Source organism: Argiope bruennichi, chromosome 6, assembly GCF_947563725.1.
Source record: "Argiope bruennichi chromosome 6, qqArgBrue1.1, whole genome shotgun sequence".
NCBI classification, from domain to species: Eukaryota; Metazoa; Arthropoda; class Arachnida; order Araneae; family Araneidae; genus Argiope; species Argiope bruennichi.
Genome location: NC_079156.1, coordinates 21,871,410 through 21,893,137, shown reverse-complemented (window position 1 = coordinate 21,893,137; position 21,728 = coordinate 21,871,410). Strand labels below are relative to the sequence as shown.

The window sequence follows — 21,728 nt, the reverse complement described above, 5'->3', positions numbered from 1 at the left end:
TATATGATATTAATCAATAGAATATTGATCAATGTCCTACAATAGTGTACAACATTTTTGTGCTATTTGAGTATGCTGTTTGAGTAAATAAATATACAGCTGATTTTTATAGTCTTTCCATTCTGTTTCTGATATGTTTTTTTAATATTCTTAACTCGTTAAAATTGTAAATAAAGAACTCTTTGCTCCTGTGCCTCAAACTGACTAAATTATGAAGGATTGAACCGTATTATTTTGAATCAATATATGATAGTCTCGAACAAGAGTTATTTGTTGATTGGATGATCTTCCTCGAGAAGCCGTTTAAAAGGTATAATATCGACAAAAACTGGTCTTCATAATTTGATTAGTTTTAGCTTTTATTGATTAAAATAATCATTAGTCAAAATTATTTCGTTAAATATGAGTAATAAAGTCAAAACCAAATAAAAATGTAAACATAATTTTTTCAAACTTTCTATTGACTCAAATAACATAAAATTCTTTACATCATTTTCTTTAAATTTGTCATTTGATAACATATGCATATCATTCATGGTTTAGTGGGCCGCGATAAAATTGAATATACTGTATTATTAAGAAACAATTACATCAAAAATAATTATCCAGTTTTATAACTACTATTAATATCTGGGGAAATGAAAAATTTCATTCCTGTCTCTGTTATGGTATCCAAGAAAAGCAGAATAAAAAGAAGGAAAAAAGTTTTAAATGTTTTTAAAAAGCAAGGAAACAACATGAAAGAATGTATTGAACTCATACCCATCATACGTCATCAGTGCAAAAAAATTTAATAACTGAACGTCTCCTTGTGCCTTTCGAGCAATATCCAACTTAGAAAGATCAATACAAAATTATTAAGAAACTGTAAAAAAAATATTTCAAAACTGCGCACAAAAATTTATTAACATAATCTGAAATTGAAATAAAATGACAAGAAAGAGGGATTTATCCTTCATATGTCCTCAGGTAAAGAAAGGTTCGCCAGTCACTTCAAATAATGAAGATGCACTTACTTTAAGAAAATATCTTGTTTACTCACATCTGGTAATCTTCGCATCTTGAAAGAGTTGTGAAATAATAAAACTTGCTTTGTTGTGACGTAACTTAATCATTTCTTGGTCGACTTCTAGTAGGGAAGTTATAATGTCATTCTTCTTTTTTAATCTTTTATTTTTTGGAAAGAAGATTATTGTAATGAAACTTACCTTCTGAGGAGAGTTGTGGATAATACAAATTTTCCATGAAATGTCAACTATGTGGCTGAAGTACAGCACATTCTCTAGGTAATATACTCACTTTTCTCAGGTTAATGATTTTATTTGCCCGCTGAAAAAGAAAAAGGATTTTCTTTAATAAACAAATATGACTTTATAGATAGGTAATATGGTTGAATCTGAAAAAAAAGAAATGTTATCATCTTGTTCTTACTATAATATTGCATTTAAAATGAAGTACATGATTGACACATGGAACGAGTTAAAGGAATTTAATAAAGTATGTTTGAAATTTTTTTTTTCAAAAACTGAAATAGTGTCAGTTGCAAGAAAATTTTTTCTGCGCTACAAATGATACTTTTCCAAATTCTTACCTAATAAACAAATTTATTTCATAAAATACATATCATAAAATATGTTTTCAAATATATTTAAATTGCTTCATACAGAAACTAACTTTATCAATAAAACTAATATTGCATTCATAATTATTTATAAAAGCAATATCTTAATTTTTGATTTATTAATTTTAAAACGCAAATTCTTTTCTTAAACGCCAAAGTGAGTAATTATTTTCTTAAGTAATAAAGAAAACTACCCTTTTATGGTATTTAAGATTTTAATTCAACAAAATGATTCGAACATTCAATTTTTGATTATATTTTCCTCTTTCGGCTCACTAATAACTTCAATAAAATTAATTTATTATAATGCTGGATGCACAGATTCAATAAAAATATTATCTATAATCCTTTTTTTATTTTATATATTAATCGCTCTAATTCCAAATGCTGTCTATTAACTAGAATGAGATGTTTCAACAGTAATAGTTTAAATGTTATTTTCGATACACTTTAATAACTCTCCTTAGTTTTTATTTTTTCACTGAGTTGCAAAACACGAACCTTTTCCAAGGCATTTAAAAAAATGGTTTTAAGAAATTCTTATTGGAATTACCCAATCAAACATTCAAACTTTTTTTGAGCTTTGAATTCAGAAAATAACTTGATTTGGAAAAGTATGAGCAAGCATCCATTCTGTTTTCTAATCAGTTCCATTTCACTTCAATTAAAAAATATCCAGTGAAACGTCTTGTCTTTATAAAGATAATTTATAATTTTTATAATGATTTCAACTTATATATATATAACTTTTCCATATTTCATTTTTAGAAAAACGAAATAACATTCTTGTATGCTCTTATTACTATTACGTGCCAATATATTTTTATTTTCAATTGTATATTTATTTTGTCCTTAAAAAGGCAAGGTCCAGAATTTATGTTTTTAACATTTCCTTAGTTTTTACACACTCTCTTATTTAAATTAAATTTCTCTATTTGTATAGCAGCCACTTTTGATTACCAGTTGATTCACGGAATTAATGATTACTAAATTTTCAATTTAATATTTGACCTAAAGAGTCTTTGAAATATTTTGCTGGGCAAGCCATAAAATTTTAATATATATTCTCTGAAATTGTCCCATAATGTGTATTTTTAGGCATTTGTTTAGTGCGTTAACAATTATGACTCAAACAGCAAAAAAATTTTAATTAATAATTTTAAATCGAGAGAATATTTCATTCAAAATACACCCTCGGGTGGGCACCTCGTAATTGAGGATAAGAAGCTTCCGGTTTGATGGTTGGTTCTCACCATCCTTGAGGGTACACGAACGGGTGGGGGCGTATTTTCTTAGGGAAGTGTTGTACCGTGGTTTGTGATGACCATTAGGACTCAACCACAGTTGCAGTTCAAACAGAGTTACTATCGCGGCGATCCGGTCATTCAGGTTCGGGCGAGTCGGAGTGGCCAGTCTATCATTTAATTTAAAATAAGAAATATTTAATAACTGCTTGAAGTCTGCTAAAATATAGAAAGTTGATAGATCGTTCAAAATATTAACTGTTATATATTAATGTTTGATGATAAACTCCTTGTCATCAATAACAGCCTGGCAGCTACGAAGCGTATAAGAAGAGTTTGGATGAAGGAGAGAGAGATCTTCTATTCTTCTTCAAGTTGGGAGAACTTTTCATGAATATTCTTAGAATTTTTTCCTGCAAGACGACGTGTCAACTCGGTCCATGTTCCTTCAATAACGTTAAGGTAGTGGGTTTCGCTTAAATAAAGAGGGGTCACATGATGGCAGGTGAACCAATTTTGAATGTGTTTGGGCCAAAGCTTTGGATCGTTATCCTGTTGGAAAATAAAGCCATGGCCAAAAGAATTTCATGCATACAAAGATATGGTGTTCTCAAAGATGTCTATATGCTGAAATTTAACACGAGTCCCATGAATGGGACTCATGTTAAGACGTAAAACGTATCACCTAACCAAGTCACTTCCACCTTCTTACTTCATTGTTGGAATTTGGTACTTGAGATCGAAACAATTGTCTTGAAGATGACGAATCCATTTTATCCCACATGTATTAAACATGTATTCCAAAGGACAAATTCTCAGTCCTTCTTGGCCTAATCATTATGTGGCTTCGATCACATTCCACAAGTGCCTTACATTTATTCGTAGAGATTATTGGTTTCATGACATGTGTAATAATGGGATATGCATTAACGAAATGTGTTGGAATACTCCAGCTACTTAAAGTTCCAGCTTGGTTTTGCGAACAGAGGGTTTTGAGTATACGGGATCGCAAACCTCCCTTTCGTCAAGACATGCTTATTGCATGCCTTGACGAAAAATGAAGATTGGAAAGTGAGAAATGTGTCATATTCCTGTCGAAAATAAGGACGAGGACCTTTATCATAGGAATCTTTGGCAATCCTGCCTCATCTACCCATCTCTTCAAGAACTTCGATATTTCATTCTCTGAATTATTTCATTGTGTTTTGACTTAATACGCAATTTTGATATTTTCAGAAATAAATATTGGTAATTTGATTAATATGTTTAAATCTTGATTCCATACATCTGAAAATTGATCTAAATGATCATAATTTATTTAAAAATATCACATTATTTATAAAAATAAGCTTGGAATTAAAGATCCAAAAGTAAGAAGCAATATAAGTTAAAAAAAATAGTAATGTTAGATTCCCATTTATCCCACATGTGGTATTTAAGCTTTTAATATACGAAAAAATATTATTTTATAGCAAAAGTTTTATTTGTAACAATTGTGTTATATTCATAAAATATTTCGGTTTCTAGTAGCGAAAATGAAGTATTTCATGTAAAAAACATTATTCATAATACTTTTCTGAAAATTATGACATAGAAAACATTAGAATAATGTAGAAAAATATTACAGCTTAAAATAATATTATTCTACAAAGAAATATAGTGAAATATTTTATTAACATTTGCTAACTTGTACTAAAATTGAATTACGTGACCTCTCAGTTTCATAATAAATGTGTTGCTCTTCTATCACGTTTTGTTAAATTGCAATAAGTTCTTACATTAAAATCCTTCAAAGTATTTAATATGTTCTGGCGTATTACAAAAATATGACTATTGAAAGAGTTCCCATGGGCTCGAGCCAAAACACAAAACATGATAAATCTTTAAAATGTTTCTGTTTATCTCACATTCTGGGCACAGTAATCACTTCTTTTCCTCAGTATTATATTTTATGATGTACAATTCAAAATATAACAAAGGATATAAGTTGTTAAAATTAATACTGTAAAACATTTGCGTTTACATATTTTTATTTTTTCCCAGAAACGTTCTGTTTTGAATGTTGATTCGACTCAAACATTCGCTTCTACATTTCTTCTGACTTTAAAAGAAATGAATAAAATAATATAGACAGATATTTTTGAATCTTATTTAATTTCCATATTTTTATCAGAATTTAGCTAATATTATTTTCATTCTAAAATGAACTCTTATTTCCTGATCCAATTCCGTTTTTTTTATTTAATTAACTTAACACGAGCTCTATAAAATTACTCTCTTCAGCAGCTTCCCACGCTTTGAGCGTAGGAATAAAAATCTCTAATGTGTACCGCATTCTTTTAAAGATGCCTAAATTTCCCTTTCCTAAGGGTAAACGTGTCAAAGAAATCCCTATCAAAATCTCATAGCAAAACCAGTGAAAAGGAAAATGTTAGTCACTTTTGTTCTTCGACTCTTGTATGGTAGTGTAGACTGAAGTGTTCCATCATTTCTTCCTTGTACATAATATGCCTCATGTGATGAAATAAATCGAAGTTTTAAAATTTCAAAAGTTTCTTCTTTTCGGTCAAGCAATTGCTAAAAGTATATATATATACTGAACAAAAAACGTTAAATAGAATTTTGAAGTAAGAATTCGAGGTGCAATGTTGCTTTAAAGAAAATATTTCTTTAAATTATTTTACTATGGGAAAGTCCAGGATATTAAATTTGAAGTAAATATTTGATGGCTACTGAAAAATAAATCCATTTCTTTTGAAGAATCCCAATTCAAAAAGTCTAATTCTTTGTAGAATTACTTTATCATATCATATGAGCATGCACATACATTTTTTTTTCTCAGATCTCAAAATTACTAACCTTTTTTAATAAATAATGCAGAATTAAAAGAAGCCAGAGCATTCATAAACATTTTGGATTCTTGGAACGGAAATGCCAGAGTATATATCCAAATACATCTTTATATGATTTTAAATTGATCCCGCCATATAAATCAACCGAATAATTCCAGAGGATCACTTATCCGATATGCAATAAATTCCATAATATGAAATATAAATAAATTATATATATTTAAAGAAAAATAAACACAATCGAAATAGTTAAGCGTTGCCTTATCTTCAATTCAATTCCATAAATATATTTTTAGAGAGACATTTAAGGATATAATATTCATATCAGGAAATACATTCGTTTATCAGTATCAGTATATTTGCGTTTGGGAATTTATTTCAGTAAATACATTCAATATTAAATAAAAATACCTCAAAATATTGCAAAAAAATTTAATTCACAAAATTTGACTGCAGTTAACGTAATGCATTTCTGATCGAAAATACGATTCTAAACAGAGAAATTTAAAACAAATTGTTTTATTGAATGCATAAATATATCTTGAGTTTGAACATGCTAATCTTTTACATATAAAATATTTTTGAAATTCGTTTTTGAAAACCTTATAATTCGACGGATTTGTTATTTCGTATGCTACTTTAATGTATTATTTTAAAAGTCTTAATGCAACATTTACTCTAGAATTTCAATTACGAATCCGTTGGATATTTTTATATATTTTGTAGGTTCAATAGGTTATTTATATATTAGTAGGTTTAGTATTTTTTTAAATACTGGTTTTATGAATTCTATTATGAATCAATGGATGTGTCCTCTCTTCGAACATCATGTATAGTCATACAATATGATTTGTTTAAAAATGCATCAAATAGTTTTAAACGTGCTAAAATAAATCCAAACTGGGTATTTGGATTGAATCAGTCGTCCTTTCTACAAATAATTTGGAAAATCTTAAGCTAGTCAACAATGGTGATGATAATACCCATTAAATTTCATTTTTTCAAATTCTTGCGTTTCTCAGCCACCACATATTTTTATTCACAGATAAGCAGTCCGACAGAGTTTGGATTGATTTAGTTATATTAACGTCCCGTTTTAAACAACACTTGGGCTATTTTGGGACGGACCTCGTCATTTTGAACCGCGATCAGATGACGAGGACGACACCTGAGCTGGCACCCCCCTCTCCACACCACACCACACCAGTGGGAGGACGTTTGGTCAGGACAGCTTTAACGTGCAACAGACCCCCTTACACGACGGTTCTTTGGTGGAATCAGGTCTCGAACCTGAAACCCTCCGGTTCCGAAGCCGAGACCTTACCACGAGGCCACCGCGGGAACCGCAGTCCGACAGACGGTAGACCCTGGATGAAGAATTAATACAGATATACGATCTTAACGACAAATCTATATGCTTAGTAGCATCCATCAAAACCTTTGGGTTTTAAGTTATGATTTTCGGACTAGACGACGAAACTTTCTAAACACGGATTTCGTTTGATTGAAATGATTAGTTTGAAGAAAATAGAATAGATTGATAGATAGAATTTTGATAAAAATCTGAAATTTTTGTGAAATAAAGCATAATAAGTTTCATTCCAATATCTCATTGAGTTTGTTGAGCTAACGTGTCCACAGACTGACAGATATAATTCCAAAGTTGCATGTCTTTCTTAGATTTTTAGAGGTCTGAAAAGGGGGTATTGAATAAGAGGGACTGACTTACTTCTTCGGATTCAAATTTTTAAGACATTTTATTTTCTCATTGTATATTTCGCATACGAGAAAGTAAATATTATATTATGTAATTCATGCATTATTATATAATTTATGACACTTGATTAATTGATTTGCCTAATTGTTTCCAAAATAACATAATTAATATTAATTTTTAAATAAAACTCTTGTGATGCTGGAAAAAAATGTTATTCTTGTATTCTGTTTAAAATAGGAGGAAAATTCATTCCCAAAAAAATTCTATTAAAAACATTTAAATCGCAAAAAAAAAAGTATTTATAAAAGTGGAACAATAGATCCATAAATGTGGCCAAAAAGTCTTTTTAAACTGAGCACTTGTTTCTGGCAATTGTTTTCAGGTCAATTTCAAAATATCTACTGAATAATTTTTGATCGAAACGCTAATCCCCCCCCCCCCAATAAAAGCTATGTATTTAAACTAATGATTAAATATTTGAGATAATTTCACGAATTTGTAAAAATCATTGTTTATATATTTAAATCTTTAGCTCAGACATCTTTTATGCAAATGTAAAACTATTTCAATTTTTGAAAAAGAAGCATTTAAGAAGAAAACCTTTCTCATTACATTACAGTTCATAAAAAACAATGCTTCAATATAACAAACACTAAGCCAAAAGAGATCATTCTTATGTAAATGAAAAATCATTTCGTGGACACTTCATTCTGCAAATGGTAATTAGAGATTAAATTTTAGCAATTTATAATCCAAAATGTAATTAGATCGAGTTGAATGCATCCTTTATCCTTTCGATATGCAAAACGAAGAAAAGACAAAATAAATAAATTAAATTGAAAAAAGAAAGTGTATTAATCCGAATCAGCTACAATATAAGGAAAATCGAACTCAGATTTTTTGCTGTCTTTTTGATGCAAAGCTGTGAAAAATGATAATCAAATATCGAATTAAATGCATTTCCCCACAAATTATTTCGCATTCATTTTTCTTTTTCTTCTGTTTGCTTTATCTGTATTGTGCTTATTTTAGATTCTTCAAGTAACAGGGTGAAATTCTTCTGTAAATTCTGAGACAAACATTTCGAAAAATACGAATTTTTCAAGAATTTCTCATCTTGCTGCAATAGATTTCATTTCAATTGCTTTACTTAAAAGGACTATTAAAAATGTGAGTTTTATAAATAACGTATAAGGGTACATTAAAAAATAAAGTATATATACTTTTTTTAAAAAAAGTATATATATTTTTTATCAGTGAAAACGCTAATTGCAAGAAAATTCCATCAGCACATCAAGGAGTTCTTTCTAAATTATTTCATAATACTTTCAATTATTTCGTAAAATACACCATATAAAATATGTTTTTTCCAAGTTAAATTACTTCATAAAGAGTAATTTTTATGAATAAATATTAATTTTTTTACTAAGGGATTTAAAATAAATTAAAATATATCATTTCTAGAATTGTTAGATGGAGCTTTCACATTCAAAAACACTTACTTTTTTTTCTTATGTGTCAAAGTAAGAAATTACTGAACTCTATTTTTCTTTTCTTAAGGTATACGATTGCATTTGGAGTGATTTTTTCGTTTAAAAAAACAATTTTGTGAGTAATATAAATAGATAAAAATCAACGTACAAAAATATGCCAGTTAAAAGATAAAAGTAGAGAGAAAAAAATAAAGAAATAACTTTTTTCTGGTATAGAGCAAATTCTCCTAATTAACAACTTAACTGCATTTTCTTTGCTATCTAATAAGATGACACCTTCTATTTTGGGAATATTTTCTTATTTTGATTCAAATGGAAATCTATTGAATACTTGATTTATCTATGTATTCGAAGTAATTTTAATATTGAATTATAATCATTATGAATGGGCTTTTTTTTCTTACAACTATCAAAATTCGATAAATCGATGCACGTATGGCACTCGGGCAAAACAGTTAAGCAGTTAAAACGTTTATAAAATTATTTGCTTAAAATTTAGAAATTTTTCTAGAAGCATATTACTTTTTTCCAGAAATAAGAATTACTATTCACAGTCTAATTAATTTTGCCTTTTAGGGAGACATAAAAACAAAAACCTATACTATTTTGCTATGTTGGTGATCCCTGAACATATTTACAATTTTAAAAATTTCTAGTAAATACCGAAAAAACGGCATTTAAATTTGTGAATACCGGTATTACAAAATTGTACAAATGGCTCAAAATGCCGGTATTCGCTATCCCAGTATACCGGTATTGCAATCCCTACTCGGGATCTTAATTCATAATCTTTTTTTCTAATAAGATTTTATCAAAATTTATAATTTTAGAAAGTAGCATGTGTTATAAAATACCGTTAAGGCAAAATTGTGAAGAAATAAAAATGATTCTAAATTTCCATAGAATGAATTTTGAAATAAAATCATACTTTTATAAACATAAATTTTCAAAAACTAAATATATTTAATAAAAAAGAAAATATTTTCGCCAATAATTGATATTTTAAAGCAGGCAAGTATCTGAAGCAGCAAAATAAATTTTCGTTTACAATGTATACGTTTTAATTCGGTAAAATATATCGTACTTAATTTTTGAGTACTTTTATTATTTATTCTTATTAAGCACTTCATTGAAAATAATTTAAATTTTAATGTAATATAAGTTCAGTTTCTACAAAAAAAAAATTATATTCATCTTCGTTTTTTTTCTTCTTTACATATTAAGATTCTAATTCGAAAGCATATCTACTATTTAGGGTAAGCTATTACAGCAGTAAGAATAGATAAAACGTTATTTCTGAAGTTAAAATCTAAAAGTAACTCCAATTTTGTTTCCTGATTCATATACAAAACCAAAATCTTTTACGAAACATCTGAAAAATCAAAGTCTTATAAATCTCTGAATTCAGCTAACCGATCAAATATTCAAAATCTATTCGTACTTAGAAACTAGAAAATAACTTGACTTAGAAATTTGCAGATAAAGCATTGGATCCGATTTCTAAGAAGTTCCGCTTCGCTTCATTTAAAATAGTCCAGCAAAACCGTTTGCGGTTTTTGCAAAGATAAATTCATAATCTTACTTAATTTATTCATATTTCAATTTTCCAAAACAAGAAATCATTTAGCTTCATATGATTATTATCATGTACTAATATGATGCTATTTTCTACTGAAGATCAATGTTGCCTTTAAATTGCTTGACTAAGAGTTCATGTATTGCAACAATCTTTAAATGCTCTTATTTATGTTGTTTTATTTTTTTTAACGATATTCATTATTTTCCTCTTACTTCTGAAGTATTTTGCAGTTTTATTTCAGTGTTTTTGATGATAATGTACAATTCTGATTATTTTAAAATCCCATTTTAGTAATATTTATAAGTATAACTAAATTTTTATTCCATATGAGAAGTGCTTTTCATTTTTTTAAATGAGAAAAATCGATTTCAAAATATCATGATATATAAAATCAATTGTAAGTCAAAGATCATAAAAAAAAGACAAACTTTTAAACAGATGAATTTTAATACAGTTTCTATATTAGATCATTAAACTTTAAAGAATACAAAAATTATTTTATAATAAAAGTTTCAAATATATAATTTGATTGTACTCGTAGAATGTTTCTTTCTTTTTTCTTTTTTTTTTGTCTCGAAAATGGAACACTTTATTTTAAAATATAGGTAAACGTGCCGTTTTATTTTTAAAAATGATATCGCGATTCTTATGTAAAGAAACTCGAAAATAAATTTATATCTTCAGACTTGGTACAAAATATAGCCATTTTAATAATTCTGATTGATTCGATCCAAAATGCAAAAGAAAATAAATCTTTCAAACGGTTTCTGTTTACGCCATATACAGTACACAATAAGCAAGTATTTTTCCCAGTACCATATTTTAAGAAGAATTCAATATATGGTCAAGAATACGGTTAAAAATGTCAAAAGTGTTCACTCTAAAGCATTCCAGCATTTATTGAGTTGTTTTGCAAAGAGAGGATGTTTTCACAATTCTTCTGCCTTAAAGGGGACGTAGAAAATAATATTAAAAAAAGTTTATCTTGCAAAAAAAGAATAAAAATGACTTTGTTGTAAACATTCGAGGAAGGATTACGCTCTATGTATTGTGAAAATATCCGGTGGATTGTATACGGCGTCAATATTTGATGGCTAAGAATTTTGAGAACCATTTCATATGGAGTGTTCCGGTTTTATATGTTCAAATCTTAGTAGAATTGTGTTTTTTTCTTCATCTGATTATGCATAGGTTAGAAAGCTAATTTTTGTTTCGTAACTCAAAACTTTTAACGTTATTTAACGCAAAGCATCAGAATTAAAATCAACTTGAGTATTCATAAATATTTTAGGATCTGGCACTGAAATGCCAGAGTCTATCTCAAACTTTGTATGATTATAAATAATTCCTACATTCAGAGGATCATTTGAATATTTTAAAAGGATCACGTAGCCGATATGCATGATATAAATAAGTATATATTTAGAGAAAATTGGATACATTCGAAATTGTTTAGCATTTATTTGTATCAATATATTCTTAGAAAGTACATTTGAAGCAAGCATTATTGATTTCAAGTGCGTTTAGGTGTTCGTATAAGTAAATGAATTCAATATATTCTAAAAATACGTCAAAATACTGCAGAGAATTTTTATTAGAATTTATTTATTAGATAAAATGTTATTATAGATATCATAAGGCATTTTGCTTCCAAATATTCTTCTACAGAGGAAGAAAAATTCACAACTTAAAATATTTTATTGGAATACATAGTTTATCTCTGATTTAAATATATGTGCTTTTTACATTGGAAATACTTTTTAAGAGATGCATTTGAAGATTTTTAGCATTCATCGAATACAATATTTTAATGCATAATCTTAAATTTAGTCCGCACGTTTTCTAGTATTTACATTTAAAATTTATTAGAGGTTTTTTTTTTGTATATATTCGAACTCGACTTTCAGAACTTTTTGATTTTATGAATTCCATTATGAACCAATTAAACTTTTCTCACTTCAGCTAAAATAATATGGGCTTTTTTCTGATTATTCGCACTGTGCAGAAAATTAATACAGATTTAATGGGTACTCTTTTCGACAGATTGGTTCTAATATTTCATAAAAATCAACGATGCAGTTGACAAGACTACTCATCAAATTACATTTATTTAAATCATAGAACTCTTTTATTATTTTCTGATTTACGAAATATGGAAAGAGAAACTATTATAATCGTCAAAAAATAATTATAAATAAAAATGGAACTCACGTTTCTGACGAATTTCTGCATCTCAGAAGTCCTCGAGTCAGAAAAAAAATTCTTGAAATTATGTCGCCTATCTACGTGCACTTAACTCAAAATACTTTGGTTTAGATGGGTGTAATTTGGTATGTACTCTTTACACCAGTTTATATATATACGTCACATTTTGAATGAAATCCATTATGAGGAAATCTGTCAAAGTAGTCCGAATCCAAGTGAACCCGATAAATATAAGATGTGTAGTGAAAGCTTATAAGCCAGTTAACAGCTACGCTCCCAGGGCAATTTCTTTTGTATCATGGTCATGTTCCTGGATTGCGAACCACAAGGTCCCAGGTTCTTTCCTCGCTCATCCCAAATCGCCACATTTGGTGACCCGGACGTGATTTGAAAACTGTCTTAGATTTAGCATCTAAAATGTAGATTCGAACCAAAGTTTATCCAAATCCGACAAGAGCTTGATTATCTGCCCATCTGTTCTTTCGCATGCATGTAAATGCAATAATTCACAAACGGAATGATTTGGATAAATGAAATTTAGCATGTGATATGATTTATATCGTAATTCTATAGAAATTTTTGATTTCTATCGGTCGAAACATAGGAATCCATAATATTTTTTTCGAATTTCTAGCACTTTAAGCGCATGTCGAGGATTAAACGCCAACAAATATCGCACGCTAGGTTGAGTAAAGGTGCTAGATTCATGCCAACTATCAATATTCCTTCAATGGCATGCAATCAACACAAAAGTGCCGGGTTTCTTCACTATACTATGAAGCATGCAACTGTCATGGGGATCACTTCTACTGGTTATTTATAACATTTGCATGCTCACAAATATACAGACCGACAGATGGTAAATTATGTACGGACAAACTGGTGCAGAATAAACCATGCTAATGATCAATCTACGTTCTTAATTTTCAATATTGAGTTATTTGATACATATATGTTGTCGCATTCACATTAACAGGATGAACAAATATACTGTTCACGAGAGGTTTGCATCAAACTTTGATAAAAATCTGCAGATTTGTGACTGAATTTTATTTCAGTAACACATTATCCCTCGATTTATCGTGTTCAAAGACTGACAGACATAATTTCAAAAACGTGCTTTTCGGACATAAAGAAGATTTTTATTTTCATGTGTCCCACAAACGAGAGTGGTATGCTTCATGGTCAATATTCATGGTTGTTTTCTTCAGTAAAGAAATTTATTAAATGTATATTAGGTGCATGTTATTGACGAACAATAATTACGAAAGAACCAATGAGTGCTCAATCTTTACCGGTTGAAACCGAAACTTGGCCTATAATTGCAATTTCTGCATTCTTTCTGACGGAAATCACATGAACTTCGATGGACCAACTGAATTCATGTTTCTAGAACAGTTCACATTACTCATTCATTTTCGCGTTTTTACAAATAATGAAAACATTACTTATACTGATTGTACATTTTTTCGATCTTCTTAAAATTCTATTCAGAATTGAAAAGTGAACACTTTTTACTCAAGTAAAACACGGTTTAGTAATTTTTCTTTCTATAGTTTGAGAATAATAAACCAATCAAAGAACTGTTATCAATACAAAATTTTTCGTCTGATATTTGTGACGAATATTTTTTTTTCTTTTCTAAACGTTCAAAAATCCTCAATTACTAAATCCTAATTGTGGTACGAATAAGATCTTACAAATTGCAATTTATCTTTCTCACTTATAATTAGCGAATAACAAAAGCATATAATCCGGTTTAGAAAGAAACAGGTTTCTTTCCTTCTTTTATAATAATTGTAAAATGAATGCCATTATTTTTAATTATCTTTAAATAGGGAGATATAACAGCCTCGTGATTGAACAAAAAGGCAATTCACTCATCCATAATTTGAACATTTTGTTAATAAAGGAATTCATGGACATAACACTGGAAATTATTAAAATAAACGAATTTACAAATATTTCTGCTATGATAGACATTTTTTTAAATATATTTTTGTTTGATATATCTTGATTACATTCTATTGTACAAGAAATATTAGAAATTTAGTTTGATTACTATAAATAATAATTAATTATTTTATTTTGCTTATTACTTTGCTTAATACTTTTATTTATTTATTTTTTAGTATAAATATTAACGTCGTAAAAAATACAATCGGAAAATAACAACAAATTTTTTTATGATCAATTTTCCTCAATTCGGGAAATAAAAATTTTTTAGAATAGCATTGATTCATACAATGAGATGGTAATTATCAAAGAAGTAGTATTCATTTTTAGAAAAATCAGCATGAAAATAATTTTCAAAACTATATAAAAACATGATTGAAAAGAAAATATTCTCTATAATAATGAGTTATAAGAATAATATAATTCTTATAACTTATATCCTTTTGAACAACAATTTCGGGCACAAAAAAGGACCAATCCTTTAGATCTAATCCAAGTACAAATGTACGATAATCATTCTAAATTTCCAAATTACAGAAAATAATCAATAAAATCAAATCTGATTCTTCTAAAGATTACTTTTTAGAAAATTTATATTCATAAATAATCGAATGGGGACTTATTTTTAAACACTCTACCAAACACCACATTTCACCATCTATTTCCCTTTCACATATATTTTTAATGTTCTGCTTTTAATAATCTGTTCTAACTGAAAAGACGTGTTCCTTCAAATATTCAAACCTTTTTAATTTAACAAATTCTACAAATCTACTTTATCTATAATTATAATTTCAACATATGTGCTTTCGCTAGTAGCAATCCATAAAATAAATTATAGAAAAGTTATTCCTGCATTGAATAATGTGCTTTTACTTCTGGGAGAAGGAAATCCCGGATTATCCTCCTGTTCTGGTAAAAAAGAAAAAAGAAAGCAAAAAAACTCCCACGTCGCCGTTACTGTTTTAGCATTCAATCTATGGCTGGCAGCCAAGAAAGGTATAATAGAGTTTAAGCTATCAATTCCGAAACACAATTTACAATTTAATAAGTCAATAGCTCTGAGAAGTACATATTTTCATGATACTAGATGAGAAACTTCTGAAAGATGAATCCGAATTGCGACATGGGATTTTGGGACATAAATTATTTCAAACAAAGTATGGTATTGTTTTGTAAATGACGATATATGATGAAATAAAATTTGGAGAAATCTTGTATTGAAAGGACAGTTTCGTTTAAAAGAAACTAAACTAAACTCAGTGGCATGAGGTCCAAGGCATACAGTGTCCATATCTACTTTCTTGACCGAGTTCCCTGAGGCGTATGTCCCGGTTAAATGGTCAGCCTAACGGAACCCCTAGTGTTTAGTTCCCAAGTATGCTTGGTCCTCAGTTTATTGACCCACTGAGGGAATCAAAGACTGAGTCGACCTTGCCCTGCCAGAGTATCGAACCTCGGGCCTGTGCGTTGGTAGCGCGAAGTGCTTCCACTGCGCCACCGGGCTATCGTTTTAAAAAAAAGAAAATAAATATTATATAGAAGTATTGGAATTTACTTGTTTTTATTTTCAAGTTTTAGTAGTTGAAAGTATGAGGAGTGAAATCTCAAAACAAGTTTTAAAAATAATAATTTAGTTAATGACATCTTAGAATGCATTTCCTCTTTTCTTAAGTTTCCCGAGATGAAGAGAGAATGAAAAAGAAAATGAAAGAATTGGAGTATATTTCATATTTAAAATTTAAAGACAACATTGTCATTGGTGTTAAACCGAAAAGACCATTCAGATCATACAATTTTTATTCCAAACAGTGCTCGAAAATAGATACCTTTGTCGCTAGAGTTAAACTAAATAGATATCACTAACACTTGAATTTGTAATAAAGACTTTCTAAATTACTATTGGGGTACATTTCGAAAATGCATGTTTGTCCCTTCTTTATTTTGTTCATTAAAACACGAAAAAAATTTAAACATGAGTTATAAGCAAATGTATGCATAAAGATCACCTTTTATATAAGCTCGGAAGAAAAATGCGATTTTTTTTTATTCCAATGATAAATTTGTTTATCACAATAACATATATATAATAAACATTAGTGCAAAGCAAATAAATACATAAAACCCAACTTTCGTATAAGTTTGGAGATAAATTGAAGGAAATAAAAAATTGATTGAATAAAACGGAAGGCAGCTAATAAAAATTCAATTCGTTAGTCTATGCATTGCATTACTTTGCGATAGACTAGCTACTAATGATGAATCTGAAAAAAAAAAACTATGAATCGATTAAGCATTTAAATCGAATGTTTGGGAATTATACATTGCTATTTGAAAATTTAAATTTCGGAAATCTAATTTTCTGCTCTCTATCATCTTAAATCTCAAAACCGCGTTATACAATACAATATTCTTTTTAGAAAATAAAAAATGCACACGATACAAAATCAACATCAAATACCGTTGCCAGTATTTCAGGATAAGAATAGTTTTAAAAGTTTAAATTGTAAATATTTGAATGCTATTAAATGAAGGAAAAAAGGGGCAATTGAATGTATAAAATAAGAATACAAGAATGAGAAACAAAATATAAGAACAATAACAGCAATTAAAAAAAATGTATTGCATATAAGTCTTAACAGTGAGAATGAAGAACGACACAACTGAAACAAAGAATCGGAAGTAAAATAACAGCGATACAAGAAACCAAATACAGAGATACAAGATAAGCAACAGCAAAGGTTCAAAATAAAAGTAATATTCAAAATATATTTTCAAAACGAAAAAAAATTATTTATAATTGAATAACAATAAAAATTGAAAAATTAATATTGATTCTAAATTATACAAATGCATAAAAAATTTTAAAGATTATCAGCAAAGAGAACTTACCAGCTCTGACGAAACCGAACCCAAACAATAAAAATTGGCTACAAAAAGTTCTTGAAATTTCTCATTACTTAATAACTCTAAAAAAGATTCGCTGTTTCTTAAAACTTACATACTATAATTATTTTATTATTTAATAAAAGCTTAGTCAAATTAAAAGTCGTTTAAAAGTCCAGATAGAAAAATATAATAATGAAATATCATGCACAATGGTTACGAATGGGGCACGTTCAACAAAACCTCAACTTGAACCTAAGATCACCTGATCGTGACGCCAAGACTCAGTTGCCAAATCTAATAATGCTTCACATTCATTCAAGAATGCTTAACTGCATTTCTCTGAATCGAGTTTCGCTGATTCAACGAAATCGCCTCAGTTAATGAGGATTGTCGACAGGAGTAAATAAAATTATAAACTCAAAGCAAATAATAAAATTCTTAACACATTTTTGTACAGAGTTAATTCTTTGACAAAATCCTACACAATATTTTAAATATATTTGACACAACTGTTTCGGTAAGATTTTCATACATATAATTTTAGGTTTCGAACGTATTGGATTCTATTCATTGGCAACTGATTATGTACATTTCAAATGGCTGTATTCTTTTCAAAGCTTGAATCCATCAATTTAATTTGATTAATTATGGCTCTAACAGAATTTAATTCTAATAAGTAGTGGAAAAACATAATGATTTTAAAAGTTCATAATTATCCTCTTGACCTACGAATTTACTTAACTTTCTAATTAGATGACGCATGCTTTGAGACATTTATTATGTTAATTACTATAATAATAAAAGGGCATTTGAATTATTGAAGCTTTTTAATTGTTTTTTGCATTTAAAATTACTAAATATTTTCTTTTAATTACAGTTTTAAAATTAAAAATTCAGTAATTCGATGCGCGAATCATACTCATCATTTTATGCGAAGAGTTCAGTTCTATTGCTTCAAAGGGGTGGTGGATGATGTTTAAATACGAACGAATTTGAATTTTTAATTAAATCATACTATGCTCCATGTGAACTATGCTCCATACTATGCTCCATTGAAAGAATCACTTAAAAAAATTATGCATCGACTTAAAAATAATTTAAAAGCAAAAAAAAAACCGTTAATTTTTTTTAAAAATTGCCTCAAACCATACAATGTAACAAAATCGAAAAAGATTCTTCTACACAGTATTCGGGTGTAATACATTTATTTTTTATTTCGAATAAAACAAAAAAATAGTAAACACAATTTCAAAAGAAAAAAATCCTCGTTTCTAGCACTTCAAATGCACGAACACTTTTCGGAAGTAAAAAAGAAAATACACTTCAGACTCCCTCCCTAAAATACTACTGACTCAGAGCCAAGATTCACGTAGGTGGAATAACATCGAATACAGATAAGGTTATTTTATTTGATAAATGGACATTCAGGTTAAACTGTGTTGGATTTGTTTTATTCTGAAGATGTTTAACTGAATAGTAAACCATTTGGGGACTTCTGCACAACCGGAAGTTGGGATCAGCTTTGGAAGATGCGTTAGTCTCATGGAACACAAAATTCCGATCGCAAATATTGGCATTTGATTTAACTATTATAACATCTTAAATGTTTTTCAGTTAAAAAGTGTTATGAGAATCAGCGTTTTATATATCTTTTTGATAAATGTTGTTATATTAACACAGGATATTTACCAAATAAGCATCCTATTTCGAAATGATATGTAATAAAATATAAACCATTCTCTTCAAATATAATCGAGAGACAAGAATATGTTAAAATTCCATCCCAATATTCTCACTTTTATACAAGTATCAGAAGAGAAATTGTAAATTCATTGTTTAGCAAAGTAGTGGAAGGGAAAATTTGATTTACTTTTGCATTGCGTATTTCAAAATGACACTATCACACAGAGGACCTTTTGTATTTTACAGCGTGCGCTTGTTACAATGAGTGAACATTCCAAAAATGTATATATAATTTGTAATAGGCCTTAAGACCACTCTTCATTGATTTCGCCAATTTCAGAGTACTATCTATAAACGAAAATAAAGAAACTTGGAAGACAAGATGTTTCGCAAGATGTAATGGATGGATTCAGAAGCTGTTTCCATGCATGCATCGCTGAAATCAACATATCGCACTATCCAAGCAGCACAACATATTGTAAAATATTGTTCAATATTGGATGGTATATTATTTGACATTCAAGAATATTATACAATATTTTGAGTATTGTTTAGTATCATAAAATGATGTACAATATTTCTGTGTTACTAGAGTAATAGTGAGTAAGATATTCTACAATCAACTGCTTCAATGATTTTATATACCTGATTATGTCTGAAACATGCCAGATACATTGAAACCCATTGTCAATCTCATTTTCATTTGTAGCTGGAAAATAATAAGCTATCGTTTAACAGTATGATTTTGATGGAAGAAATATACATAGAACATTTGTAATTACTAAATCAGAGGGAGTGATTTTCCCGACATTTTCCAGCAATAGTCGAATAAATGTAATTGCCAATTATTATTTCTGTACCATTCTATTAACGTGCAATATTTGACGATCTTTTGGTAAATAATAAATGAGATATAGTTTATATCGATTATACCATTTGAACCAGAAAACTTATTTTATAATTTCGATATATTTTTTTCCTATCAAATTAAACCAAAATGTGCGCAGAATCATAATTCTCTATATGAGTTTGTATTCTCAAGATCACACTTCAAGTTTATTTTAATGTGCTTTTGAGTTATTGTTTTTACATACTTGTGGATACGCATACCAACAAATAGTCAATCCCACGACGAATTGGGTCCAACTTAGACACATGTCTATATTTTAAATGTTAAATCTGTACATTACATTTAATGTTTTAGTTCTCTTCATTTTGTAAATATCACGTTAACCTGAACGTTCGTTCAAAATTTGACAGAATCGATAAATTTCGTGTAAAGACAATCCGTCCAGCTCTAAGAATTTCTATGTTATCGTGTTCCCAGACAGACAAAATTATGAAAAAACATTTTTTTTTCGGAACTCAACGGGTTTGAAACACAGAGTTTTTTCAAAATATCTTTTTTGAACTCTTTGTAGATTACAATATATCTGCCGGCGTCCTCGCGTAGGGGTAGCGCATCTTCCCCGTGATCTGAGCGTCCCGGGTTCGAGTCCTGGTTCGGACATGGTTGTTCCTTACCCTGTGTTCTGTCTGTGAGGTGTGTGAAAGAGCACCCCTGTAAAAAAGGAGCTGTGCAAGCGAGTGTGTGAGTGTCATCTTCGTATGAGAAAGAAGTCAGACTTCTGCCCCCGGGTGCTCAGGGATCTTTACTCTCAGAAGCTACTGCACAAACTCGATTTAAATAGCTGACTTTGTCAGCGGACTTGTCTATGGCAAGTGCCATAAGTAACAACAACAACAACACAATATATGTATACTTCGCACATTCCATAATTCCATAGAAGAGAAAATAAGAATGAAAAAGTGTTACTTTTTTCAGCAGTATTGTTTCTATTGCTATAAAACGTATAGAAATTTAACGAGATTTACCAAGACAAATAATTTGAAATAAAATGCAATTACAAAATATTAACTCATAAAAGCAAACTCATGTTTTTCTTGTAATTTATATTAAATAATTTTTTTCAGAAATATTTTGAATAATTATGGGAATATTAAAATTTAAAAATTATGATGTTGTAAATTGGAAAATTTTATTACAAAGAAATCTTTACCTTATATATATATATATATGTGACAAGGTGTCTTAAATTTTTTTTGTGCAGAATTAAAGGGAAAAAGCATAACACAATTTAAAAATAAATTAAATTTATCATGTAAGCTATTGTAAGAAGAACAATACTTTTGTTGTTGCTGTTACTTAGGGTACTTAACAAGCCCACTGACAGATCTAGCTGCGATTTAAGCCGAGTGAGCTTCTCTTGTTTTTTCAGTAGCGCCAACTAGGGCCAAATGTACAACTTACATACTTCATGCTTCACATTCGCTTGCACAACCCCTTTTTACAGGTGAGGCACATACACATATCTCACAGATAGAACACATAGGAAGAACAAGAATGCGCGAACGGTTCTAGAATCCAGGACGCCCAAATCACGGTGAAGACGAGCTACCTCTATGCCAGGACGCCGGCATGCTTTTAA

The 21,728-nt window shown here is 29.0% G+C and overlaps 1 long non-coding RNA gene across 1 annotated transcript; it reads right to left on the bottom strand.

The window, feature by feature from the left end:
* Positions 1-962: 962 nt before the first annotated feature.
* LOC129971160 (uncharacterized) lies at positions 963-17,782 on the bottom strand. The gene is made up of 3 exons (XR_008784768.1): positions 17,560-17,782; positions 1,209-1,329; positions 963-1,129 (listed from the first exon to the last, which is right to left on the bottom strand). It is a non-coding gene; the product is annotated as an uncharacterized LOC129971160 (long non-coding RNA).
* Positions 17,783-21,728: the final 3,946 nt, after the last annotated feature.